Here is an 11,541-nt window from a genome sequence, read left to right on the forward strand (position 1 = left end):
TATGCATCGAGAAACTGCAACAAATTTAAGGTCCATAATTCGTATTCTGGAATACCATGAAACAAATGAAATATTTAATAAAAAATAACAACACATAGTTCACCTCGAAAAAATATTTTGAGCTTCGATCTCCGTAAAATTGTCCTCTCGAATGCCATAGAAATATTTAATAATCAATAACCACACACAATTTACCTAAAAAAAAAGTTTTGAGTTTCAATCTCTGTAAAATTGTATTCTGGAATATTCTGGGATGCCATAAAACTTTTGAAATTTTTAACAACCAACCAACATTGCTCAGTTGTGCACCTCTAAACTCATCCAAAAATAACATCATTTTTAATGCAGGAACTCTCTAAAATCTATTACCAATGTTCATTCAAGTATAACATAATCTATTACCAATGTTCATTCAAGTATAACATTAATGTCAAATTTCTTACTACGCTATTCAACTGACAAAATCTATTACCAATGTTCCTTCAAGGATAACAAGAAAGTGAAATTTCTTACTACATTATTCAAACGACAATATGGTAATCATTGTTACTTAATTTCAAATCTCAATACTCTGTACATCCCAATCATTTCTGTTTGCTTTCCTGCTGCAGTTCTTATAGGCGGCTCATAGATATAGCAAACTTTAACATTACTCTCGGCATTACCGTAAACAAAAATCTTCCCAGAACACTAAATCCTTTCAAGGGTTTTAGCAAGAGAACCCAGTGCCCTCCACACGTTTTCATTGGAATCACATTCCATCACTCCTTGCTGCAAGAAGAAACAACCAGACATGCCAGTGGGCCTTTCCCTTCTCTTTATCTCCCATAGTCTCCAGTGTTGTCCATGCCCTTGTTTCTGGATCATAAACTTCCGCACTCCACCTGATTAGATCACGGCTAATAACGAAAAAATTGTCGCTGATGAAAGCACCAAAGCATTCATCCTGTCCTCGGTTCATGTCGGGAATTGTAATGGTCTACAAACAAATTGTAAACCACTGCGGGTCGTGCAAGGGATTTTGATCTTCATCATCTCCGCCGGCAACGTAAATGTAAATGAGTCCATGCTCTGACACAGTGCCAAGAAGGTAAGCCACAACAAAAGCCGTTATACTGTATAAAGATTTTACCCTAACCAACTATAAGCCCCAACAAAAACCGTTACACTGTAAAACGATTTTACTCTAACCAATCAAAACTCCCGTGGACGGTGGATAATATTTGAATCATGTAACACACAGATCAATGGTGAAAAACGGTAACCAATGAAAACGGTAACCAACCAAAACTCACGTGGACGGTGAATAATACTTCAATCGTCTAACACAAAGATCAACGGTGAAAAACGGTGGAGAGTGGCAATCAGGGGAGTCTTTTCCAAAGGGAAACGCCTTACGGCGTAATTAGATGAAGATTCAACCAATTATGTATTTTTACAAAAGCATTATATCCCATTTACAATTATATGGTCTTTACCAATACGGTATGGAGGCCTGCACGCTTTCCTGCGGCTATATTCCTGGGACTATCATCAAAGAAAATCTGCACGGAAACATAATAGATTAAATAGAAACTCTTACAATAGATGTTGTTGAAATGATATGCATAAGGTAAATAAAAATTGATGATGTCGAATTGCAGGTTGCCAGATTGGTTTGAGTCTAGATTACAATTGCGTACAACAGTCCCTTTGTAGCTCCTCTCTACTGAAAAGGGGTTGTTCGGGAACAGATGTATAATTGATCAGTATGTGGGATGTGATCAGACTAACAAACATCTCTTTCTTATTTAAACATCTCTGTCACACACCTTCAGATTTATGTTTTGGGACTCAATACAATATTCTCTTTGTAGATCCTCCTCGTTGAAAAAGGACTGTTTTCAGAGACAAGTTGATAATTGTGCAGTATGTGGGACATGATCAGAGCAACATGCATCTTTTTCTTGTGAAAATACCACTGCAACATAACTTCTCAAAAGACAACTAGGTCATTCACCCTGGGGGATTTTAGCCAGAATGGTCATTTTTAGAAAACGTATCGCTATAGGATACCCCTGTACCATCACACTAGGCTAAAGCATAGGTGTTAGCTATCCTTCTCTGTTTACTAAGGAGGATTTGGTATAAAATTTTTACGGTACTTAGATGAGTCAATCTTTTCATGAAAAAATGGATAGCTGAAGGAAAATGGCCATCAAAATCTTTGTTACCATACCGTTTTTTGTGGATCAGCGTTTGCAAGGCGAAGAGCCTGCTCCATGGCATCTTTTGAGGGCTTGCAAATTATGGATGTCTTCGGGATTGTAGAGTTATTAGCGGGCATATTCCATTCATTATTTCTTTCAGTAATATTTGAAAGAGGATTAAGTGTCTCAAAGCATATTATGCCTTCAAAGCAATCTTCCAATCCCAGCCTGTTAAGGACCTTTGCAGCATGAACTTTGTCACTGTTTGTAAATATCTGTTTTTGCATAACAGAGTTACAAGTGGTTAACGAGCACGCTAATAAGTTTCCAAACAAAACCTAGGACTTCATTTAATATCATCGTAAAAATAATTTGAAGGGATCCATATGATCTTACAATTTTCCTCTGAGGCATGCTTAATAACAAGTTCTTCAGCATAGGATCTGGTTTAAGATTCTCATATGGCAATCTTCCGTGAACAAAATTGTATAAGAAATGTTTGTTTCCAGTGAGTGAAACAGGATAGCATGTAAGGCCAAAAGCAATCAATGGTATTCCAAACAATGAAAGTCAAATCACTGGCATTTTCTCTGATTTTGTCGAAAGTTGAAACATTAGATAGCTGTAAATTTACCAACCAGAAGATGATACAAGATTTCTTAGATACCTGTGGTAATCGTCATAGTCAAATTCATAGCCCACTGCCTGCGTAGAACAAAGAATACTGTCAAAATATGCAAGGAATTCATGAACATGAAAGTTGAGAAAAAGGTTCTCAATCCAATTGCAATTCCTAGCCATAACGTTGATCATAATTCCATATTTTAGAAATTGATATCGGTAGTAGTTATTAAATAAAGACATCTAGAACACCTTATATTTGCATTCATATATTATCATTAGCGGAGCAAGAAGAGAGTTCCTTGAGGCTTAAAGACCACAGATGAGAAACAGGGTTTCAGTCTCATGAATTTGCAAAAGGTATCCTGGCAGAGTAGTGGCCAGTAAAATCATAGAAAACCATGGAGTAATTATGGATAGTATGTCTCAGATGTTCTGCAGTCATTCCAGGAAGCAGGTTCTGATTGAAAGCAGCTCATAACCCCACTCTTAAGCTACTTGCTAACCGATGACACATAAGGGACCCCACTCTTAAGCTACTTGCTAACCAATGACACATAAGGGGGTTGCTGAATTCCTCAGTAATCAGCTACAGAAGACTCCCAATGCTAAAAATCAGTCATTTTAACCTTAAAAGTTGAAATACCATGTTGAATTACATGAAACAATAGGGATTGAATGCTTACCCTGAGTCCGGCCATGGTTGTCCCATAAGTTTTATACAGCTCTCTTGCTCAAGTCAGGGACTCTGCTCTTTTCAACTCCCAGTTTTTGATTCACATAATCTGTCACACAACAACCGGATCACACACACAATTCAAACCTCAAAAGTTACCTCAATGGCTTAAGAGAAGTCTTAATTGCATCTACAACCCCAGTAAGGGTGGGGTGATCCAACTCTGTTTGTGCAACAGTGCATTAGTTACAGACAATATATTGGGCACGTTGAATATGAACACCAAGCCCATAGTCCATCTGGGTCTAATCACCTTCAAGTTGCAAAGTTGGAGATGCATATAACAAGCTCATGTAAATTCTAAGAAATTATTCGGTGGCAATCTAAATATGCAACTCCAAGCTTTCCGGGTTGCATTTCAGACTCTGGTTTAGATTAAAATCTAAATATTAACATTTCCTTAAAAAGAACACTGAAATTACACAATTTTTTAGGGGAAGATTAGCTACAAGATTACCTCTGATGTTGTTGGTGCATGCTGCAGCTAGTTCGGAACTTAAGGGATATAACGTGTCATCCAGATCTAGAATAGCGGATTGGAATCAGAAACGAATACATACAGCTTTAGCTTAATACCATTGAAAAGGGAAAAAGTTAGCCAAATAAAGAAGTGTGATGCTCACCAAACAGAAGGCAGTCAAATCGAGGGCCCTGCTCTGTCACGAGTCGATTCTCAGCCAGCACCATTATGGATGACTCTGCAATACATATACCAAAAAATTATCATCCCGATACACTGAAGTATATGCACATCAAAGGCATCAAAACAAGATAATTATGTTCCAATTATAAAACTCCGACAATTTCAGAAGAATCAAAGAAGATTGGCTCTAAAGAATACTAGATATGTTGAATATGGGGAGAAGAGAGAATGCAATAGGAAAGGAGGCAATGTATGTTGAAAGAAAAAAACAGGGAAAATGTAATACAGAGGGGCATAAACAAGCTAACGATGTTAATGAAATGAAGGGGGGAATTGAAGGAGAACATTGGGTGGCTTAAATAGATCTCCGAACGGCTCAGATGAATTGTTGCGAATCTTCCGTATTGTAGTCATAGACTCGTGATCGACTCCGGTCCCCATCTTTTCACATTCATTTGTTGTCACTTTATTGGCGTGCAATTTGTCGAGGATTCCTCCCATTTTCAGGAAACTCAAATTTAAAAATAAACAAGAAGGTAAGCCACAACAAAAGCCGTTATACTGTATAACCAATGAAAAACGGTAACCAACCAAAACTCACGTGGACGGTGAATAATACTTCAATCGTCTAACACAAAGATCAACGGTGAAAAACGGTGGAGAGTGGCAATCAAGGGAGTCTTTTCCAAAGGGAAACGCCTTATGGTGTAAAAATAATATATACATAAATTTAATTTAATAATTTCATATATTCATATATTTCACTCCCCAGAAATTTAATTTAATATGCAATATAGTTTTCAAAAAAAATAATAATTGATTAATACATAATTTTATAAATAATATATTTTTCAATTAATCGATCGCATTTAAAGAAATATTTATTATAAAATGACTATTTATAAGGATAAGAAACGCTCTTTGATGTTTCGGGTCTCCGGGTAACTACAATTAATTCCACAAATCCATTTATCTTTTTATAAAAGATCATCTGTGTGTGGAGATATGTAACTGAAATAAACAAGCTAACAACAAATGCTTGCGATTAGAGATGGTTTCTAATAATACTTTGGCAATAAATCAGCGCATTGAGATTTAGGCTTACATAGTTATCCTCTTACAAAATTATTAATTTCAACAAATTCAAATGAGTCATTTGTCATTTGAAATTGAGATGTATTATTTTAAATTTATTAATTCAAAAAATTATTCTTATGATATTTAAGGTTTTATTATTATAATATATTAATTTATAGTAATTTGGTTTTATTATTATAATATATTAATTTATAGTAATTTAAATTTATTAACATAAAAATTATTATTATAATATTTATTTGTTTAAAATGTTTTAATGTAAATTTATAAATCTAAGAAAGAAAAGCACTATAATTAATTATATGCATTTATAAATTTAGATTAAAGGTTTGGAGTATGTTTTTAAATTATTTTTATTGATCTAAGAGCTCATTTAAAAAAAGAGCATAATGATCCTAGATCTTCTAAATGTAAAAATCTACCTCCTTACTAATTATGGAACATAATTCCAAATAACATAATTTTCTTTAAATAACAGTAACAAAATTAACTTAAATTTATATATAACAATCAATAATAATGATCTCATTTATTAATTTAACTACTAAATTATTATAAATTTTTCTACTATTAAAAATTTTATAAAAAAAAATTAAAACCATTACTACCCTAAATTTTCTCTCATAAACATGAGATAACACTCAACTCAACTCAACATTGATATTAATAGAAACCATTGTACAACCGACTATATTTACAAACCAATGTACAAGTAATTCTATTCAAGGTGCAGCAATTTGCAAATTATGTTTTCAACTTCCAAAAGCACATGGTACAATTAAAAATTTCACTCATCAAAATGAGAAAACAAGAAAATCAACCTCGATTATATTAGAAATCATTGTACAAATGACAATATTACAAACCAGTATACAATACTTCTATTCAAGATACATCAATTTGCAAATTATGATTTCAAGTTCCAAAAGCACATGGTACAATTTAATTTAAAGAGATTTAGGTTTCATGCACTGGCCCAAATTTATTTTATAGTATGATTTAATTTATTATACGTATATATCAATTTATGGTATAAAGTAGTGTTGTTAATCTATAAGAAATATGTGTAATTTTTTCTATACTATATATATAACAATATTATTATAATTAAAAAGAAAAATAAATTTATATTCGAATAGTTTTAATTAAAAATATTATAAAATAAAAATAATTTTGAGTTTTATTATGTTTAATAGATTTGTTAATGTTTTTTTACTTCTATTATACATTTCAATTATGATATCAACTTTTATTATTGTACAAAGTTGTATAATCAATATATAAGTAATATCTGTAATTATTTCCGTACAAAATTTGGACCTAATTCTTTCGATCACATATATATAACAATGTTGTTATAATTTAAAGGAGAAATGAATTTATATTTGAATAGTTTTAATTAAAAATATTATAAAATAACAATAATTTGACTTTTACTATGGTTACTAGATTTGCTAATGTCTTTTTAGGTGTATTCCATATCATTTTCAAGATAGACTTTACATATATTTTTTTAAAATAAAAATAAAATATTCACTAAATAGAAAGTGAATGTAAAATCGAATTATCTACAATAATTACAAACCATAAACTCAAATTATCTACAATGCATATGGAACATAAGTTACAAATATCGACAAGGCTTGATAATAGCTACAAATTATTAGAAAATAAAATGGTTGCATCATTGAACTCCAACGAATAAAAGATATGGTGGATGAAATATAAAATAAAAAACAATTAATGGTTGAAAAAAATTACATTTTCACCGATGAGATTAAACAATTAAAGGAAAATTTCAATAATAATTTGGCCTTAAGTATCATAGAAAGAAAACTAGATATGAAACCCATGAATGAGGGAATGAGAAAACTAATAAAAGTAAATCATGAGTACCCTCACTGCCATGAACCTTATCATTGTTGTTATAAAAGAGAAGAAAGATGAGGATACATTAGAAATAGTAAAAGAATAGTTGAAAAGTAAGTCACAAATTCAAACAACTTACCTCACACAAAAGAAAATGGTGGGAAAGATACTCAAGCATAAACATAGACTAATACATGTTAAGCTAAGTTGTAATGGTCATATTAGATATAATCAATAAATCTCCAAGCCTAAAAGGGCCAAGAATATTTATAAATGAGGATCTCATCCTAGAAGATCAAGCTAAACTAGGGAAAGAGGTTCAAAAGGTAAAGGAGGAAAGAAAGGGAGGAAAATTGGAAATCATTACAAATAAGCAAGTTATTATTAGAGATAGAGACCAAACTAAGAGTGATAAATGGGATATTGGGACACTCTGGATCCTCTTCTAGAATTGTTGTTGTCTTCCATTGCGTAAAGGTCATATGTTAGGTTGTTTCATGAGTAGAATTGACCTTATTTTATTAGTTGAAACTCAGAGCATGATGAGACGAAAGTACTCAACATTATTGGATTCATTCCTTGGTCAACTTGGAACAAGAAATCATCTCATATAATATTTGGTGGAATAGATTTTTATATATAAAAAATTTATATTTCTCCTCACATTTGGCTTCATCAGATAAACCCCCTCAATTGATACATTTGGATCGAAATTTATGACTAATTCCAATAAGATTTACCTTGCAACTCGCTATGTTTTTCCTATCAACTCACCCACCTATAACAAAATAGATATTGATAAGGATTGTCCCTTCAATACCTTAGGAAAAGATAATCACACTCTAGGGAATGAAGGTAATGTCCTCTTGTTAGTGGACTTCAATTCCATAACCGTTATCAACTAAGCCACTCTCCTAAGCAATAACTCCACTTAATCCCCTCTCACTAGAGCAGTTATTTGAATTAGCTAGTAGATTCAAAATAAATTATGAAGAAATAACCGAGAACTTATTTGGTACGAAGAAAATCAAGCTCTATAGTTCCCAAGAGCTAATAATTTGTAATGGAATTAATAAACCTCCATTGAGATGACTTGTATTGATGGGCTTGGAAGTAATTTTCTTTATTATGTAATATATGATATCCATGTTTTGTACGGTACTATACATTTTTACTTCCTAAATAAATACAAGCCTAATTCTGACCGTAGACCTCTAACCTTAACTGTAAACCTCGACATCCACACCGGTCACACGCAAGTGAATTGTGAGAGTCAAAGAAATTCATTTTGGCATAAGTAAAATGTATCTCTTCTTAAAGGATTTAAATAGTCATTTAGGTTGCTTAATGTACGATGTTAACATTGATCAAATCTACCACAATTTTACTGCAACCCTTTCCGCTACCATTAACAAGTTCTTTACCAAGCTCTCTTATAGAAAGAATAATAAAACTTCTAACACTTGGTATAACAGTGATTATAAAATTATCACTAAAGAAATTATATATGGTAATAGTGAAACCATAGAGCTTGAAAAAATAAATATGTAAAAAAACATTATCAAAAGGAAGAAACAATGTTATGTAAATAGGAGGTAATAGAATCTTCTTCCCCTTTATAAAGCTTAATCCAAATAATTTTGGAGGAAAATTCTTGTTTGTAAAATGAAAGGGAATAATTTTATCCCCTAAAAGATTTGGGATATCTATAGTAAGAATCTATATGATTCCCCTGATGCCATGGGCACCATTTCGAACACTTCTATTGAGGAGGATATCTTCTCTTTGGAATATTTTGATTTTAAGATTAAGTAATTCATTAATGGGAAAGCCTAGGACATTGAAGGCTATGAGGCTAAAATCCTCAAAATGGGAATATCCGTCCTCATCCTTGATATACACAAACTCCTCAATCTAACAATAAATAAAGGCTTCCATAAGCCTTGGATGCAAATTTTGTTGTGTATATCTTTAAATTTGGGGATGAAAACATTCCCTCTAACTACAAGACAACTATGATTAGCCACATTTTATCCAAGTCATATGGACTTATTTTGGAAGAAAATATTATCCTTTGGCTTGAAAACCATGGTAAAAGAACTAAATGACAAGCTATATTTAGGAGACATACTCAACTATGTATAATCTTGTTACTCGTGGGATTATTGCAGAGGAATATTTGGAAATTACATTCAAAATATTATTGAAACCCTCCATTGCACTTCAAAAATTCCTTGAATTTTACTTTTCTAGCTGGTCTTGTTTGACAAATTTTAAATTCACCAGCAACAACTACTTCCTCATCCATAACTACTTGTCCCAACATGCCTGAGATATGTCCAGCCCTGTTCCTGCCTCTATTGCGGCGATCTTTTTCAACACTGCTCTTACTTTCCAAATCTTCTTCCCCATCCATCAAAACATTTTAGTCACTATCTCCTTCATATGCCATATCACCATGTCTTCGTTTCTTGACATGCCTTACAACTCACTGTGAATTAGATTTCTTCTTACTTTTTTTTGTATATGATGTTTTAACTACGTTAACTTTCTCTCCAACATTAGGATTGGAATCCAATGATTATTTTTGTAATTTTTCACCATTTCCACCTCAAGTTTTCTTAGCTGGAACAAAAGGTGAGCCTTTGAGGAGCCATTAGTTTTTTTCCACTTTGAAACGTGAAAAGTGTTTGCAGTTTCCTTAATATCATTATTTGAGGTACATGCCTGCCTTGAACTTGAAGGTATTTTTGGAAAATCCTTTGCATATTTTTTAGATTTTCTTTTAAAGGAGTGAGAGTATCCTCTGAATCATTAGAAACATTTCCTTTGATGTTTTCATTATTTTTTCTATATGTCTCTATGGAATTTGTTCCACCCACTTCTAGGGAATTCTTGACCTCACACTTTTTTAATCGACGAAGCTTCTTGACCTTCGTTGGTTTATCATTTGTTTTTTGAACAACTTTTTCGTTTAGTGATATCTCATCAATAAAGTTTCCTCCCCATTAACATCATACTTCATACCATCCCCATTACTTTTTCCCTTCAGCATATATAGGATTCTTTCATCTACATCCTCAGAATCTTATATACCACCCCCAACACTTACGAGCTTGGGTAATGAGAAATCAACTTCATCTCCACCTAGTTCAGCTTGAATGTTATCCGTGAGATTTTGACCACCAATTCTTGAGAAAATTTATCATACAATACACTTTTATCCTTAGCTATGGGTACGTCCATCTCTTTTCCTACATCATCTTATAGAGAAACTTTAAGCTCTCCCTTTATATATTTGCGATGCCTTTTCAACTTCTCTAGAGTTTCCTATCCATCAGGGTCATTCTGCATACCATCCTTGATAATTTATTCCTTGGGTAGAGATTGGGTTATTTCTTCTGTATCTTCAACCATCTGCAATACTTCATAGTTTTTCCCTTTGATAATATTTCATCCTTATGTATGAGTACCTCCATCTCATTTCTGGCATCATCTTGTGAAGAAACATTATAAGCTACCTTTTTAGATTGACGAAACCTTTTGAACTTAGTAAGAGTTTCATGTCCATTAGGGTCAACCTGCATACCATCCATGATTTTTCAGGCCTGAGGAAGAGACCAAATTCTTTCTTCTACATCATGAATAAATTCTATGCCATGTGCAACAATTCTGGAATTGAGTTATGACCGGTCACTTTATTCTCCATATGGGTCAACCTAAATGTCATCTATGATATTTTCATCATCTGATTCATGAACAAATTTTTCCTTCAATAAGATTTAATCCTTATATATTGATACCTCCATCTCTTTTCCTACATCATCTTGTAAACAAAACTTCATTGTTGCCTTTTTAGATCAAAGAAACCTTTTGGAGTTAGCTATATTTTCCTATCCATCAGATTCATATGTACCATCTATGATACTCTTGGCCTTGGGCATTGATGGGATGCTTTCTCCTACATCATGAGTAGTTTTCCTCCCATCAACAACACTTCTAAAATTTGGTGATGAGTCATGACATTCTTCTTCATCAGAGCCAACCTAAATGTTATGAAAGAGATTTTGACCATCAGGTTCTCGAACATCCTTCAATAAGATTTTATCCTTATACATTGGTACCTCGAAGTCATTTCCCACATCATCTTCTAGAACATCCTTAGACACTATGTTTTTAGATTGTCATGGCATTTTGAATTTAGCTAGAGTTTCTTTTCCATCAGGGTCATCTTGCACACCATCCCCAATACCTTTGCCATTGTGTAAAGACTTCATGCTTTCTTCTGCATCCTGAATAACTTGCATACCATCCAAAATGCTTCTATACCTAAGAGATGAGTGGTCACCTTATTTTCCATCTATATTGTTTAGAGTGTTATCCAC

General features: G+C 32.9%; 1 pseudogene; it reads right to left on the reverse strand.

Annotated features, from left to right (window-relative positions):
- Positions 1–690: 690 nt before the first annotated feature.
- LOC149237337 (phosphate metabolism protein 8-like) lies at positions 691–9,572 on the reverse strand (annotated as a pseudogene).
- Positions 9,573–11,541: the final 1,969 nt, after the last annotated feature.

This window comes from Pinus tabuliformis, chromosome 8 (genome assembly GCF_031772625.1).
Source record: "Pinus tabuliformis cultivar Carrire ecotype Pingquan chromosome 8, CPIR1, whole genome shotgun sequence".
Taxonomy (NCBI): domain Eukaryota; kingdom Viridiplantae; phylum Streptophyta; class Pinopsida; order Pinales; family Pinaceae; genus Pinus; species Pinus tabuliformis.